Genomic DNA, 2,431 nt, shown 5'->3' with positions numbered 1-2,431 from the left:
TACATGATTTCATGAGAATTATGCATGAATTAAATGACAAAATTGAATAATGCATGTCTCATAACTTGGATTAGAGCTTTGATGCACTTTATTGCTTGATTTCAAGACAAAGGAAGCAAGGAAGAACCATGTTAGTAGCCACGTTAGTCTAGCTAACGTGACCACTAACGTGGAATAGAGGCTAGCTTGCAACGTTAATGAGAAAAGTGATTGCCATTAACGCCTTCGTGAGCCATCATAGCCCACGTTAGTTGCCACGTTAACTATGTTAACGTGGAAGCTAATGTGGAAGAGAAGTAGAACTCCAACGTTAGTGGTAAAAGTAAGTGCCACTAACGTTCCAAAGTGGCAGCTGGCCACGTTAAGAGTCACGTTAACTCAGTTAACGTGAACTCTAACGTGGATGAGGAAGATAATGCCAACGTTAGTGACACTCACCTTTGTCACTAACGTTGGACTAAGCTCATATTTGCCACGTTAAGAGTCACGTTAACCTAGTTAACGTGGACTCTAACATGGAGGGAGCAAGGAATCACCAACGTTAGTGACACTCACCTTTGTCACTAACGTTGGATTAAGCCACTATGAGCCACATTAGTTGCCACGTTAATTACATTAACGTGGAAGCTAACGTGGAGAAGAGGGATGATGAGCCAACGTTAGTGACACTCACCTTTGTCACTAACGTTGGAGATGGCTATCAATACCACGTTAGAAGTCACGTTAACCTAGTTAACGTGAACTCTAACGTGGGAAGTAAGGGCGTTTTGAAGCGTTAGTGACAAAGGTAAGTGTCACTAACGCTCTCGAAGATTTAGCAAGCCTACGTTAAAGGCCACGTTAACTATACTAACGTGAACTCTAACGTAGGGAGAAAGGGGTACTCTCAACGTTATTGGAAAAGGTAAACCCCAGTAACATTTGCGAAGGGCCAAGAAGCAACGTTAGTGGTCACGTTAGTGCCACTAACGTTGAAGTTAACGTGGACCATTTTTTGGGTTAGGAACGTTAGTGAAAAAGGTGATTGTCACTAACGTTCTCGACCCCACAGTTTCACTTAACGTTAATACCACTAACGCCCCAAGCTAAAGTCCATACCTACTGCACACTTTCTCTGCAAGTAAAGCTGAGCCCACTGAAGAAGATAACTGCTTCAACTCAAGATCCAAAGGCCCATATCCAAGACTTGAAGAAGCAACTAGAAGATCAGAAGGATAGTATAAATAGGGAGAACTTTGAACTAGAAAGGAGCTTTTGGCATTATTTAGAATTACTCTCTGTATTTTTTACTTTCTCTGCAACTTCTAGTTTAACTTTTCAGAATGCATTCTCCATCTTTATTTTCCATTCCCAGAGCTATGAACAACTAAACCCCTTTCATTGGGTTAGAGAGATCTGTTGTAATTTGATGGATCAATAATAGTTTTCATTATTCTTCTTCTTTCTTTTCTCTTGATTTTACTAGAAAGCTTTCAATCTTCATCCAATTGAGTAGTTATCTTGGAAAAGAAGCTATTCATACTTGGATCTCTTCGGAATCTTGGAAGAGGAATGAAGAGATCATGCTAGAAATGCTTTCTCATGTTGGACTAAATTGGGGTTTGGATGGATATAGTGACATATAATCCTACCAACACTTTGATTTGGAAATACATATGGTATAATCAGTGACCATACCTCATCTCTTCTCATGAGCAATTGGACCAAGGAATTGGCTATTGATCAAGATTTGAGAGATTGAATTACCAAGGAATTGGAATTCAATCACTTAAGATTGCCAAGGAGATCAATGAATGCATTGATTGAGGAAGAGATGAAAATGAACTTGATCCGGAGGATGCAACATCTCCTAAGCCCAATGAACTCCCCATTTCTGATCTTACCCATTCTCTTTAATTTCTGCCAATTACTTATATGATCATCTTCCCCATTCCCATTTAAGATTCTGCAATTTATTTTTCGTCATCTATTTTCAGCTCTTTATTTCCAGCATTTACATTTTCTGCTATTTACTTTCTCGCCATTTAATTTCCTGAAACTCTCAGACCAAATTCTGCTTAGCTCAACTAGAACATTCCTCCAATTAAAGTTGCTTGACCAATCAATCCCTGTGGGATTCGACCTCACTCTATTGTGAGTTTTTACTTGACGACAATTCGGTATACTTGCCGAGGGAGATTTGTTAAGAGACAAGTTTTCGTGCATCTAGTTTATGGCGCCGTTGCCGGGGATTGATTTTGTATCAACAATGATTAAATTGGTGGATAACTAGATTGAGCATTTTCCTTTTGTTTGATTTAGTTTCATCTGAGTAATTTACTTTCAGTTTCAGTTATTTCTTTCCCTTTACCTTTGACCCATTAGTGGTGTTACCTGCATTTTGTTTTAATATTTGGTTCACTGACCCACTAACTGTTTGATATATTGCATC

Source organism: Arachis ipaensis, chromosome B5 (genome assembly GCF_059453495.1).
Source record: "Arachis ipaensis isolate K30076 ecotype BB chromosome B5, ASM5945349v1, whole genome shotgun sequence".
NCBI lineage: Eukaryota > Viridiplantae > Streptophyta > Magnoliopsida > Fabales > Fabaceae > Arachis > Arachis ipaensis.
The sequence above is the reverse complement of the archived record's forward strand: the minus strand, read 5'-3'. Positions refer to the sequence as shown.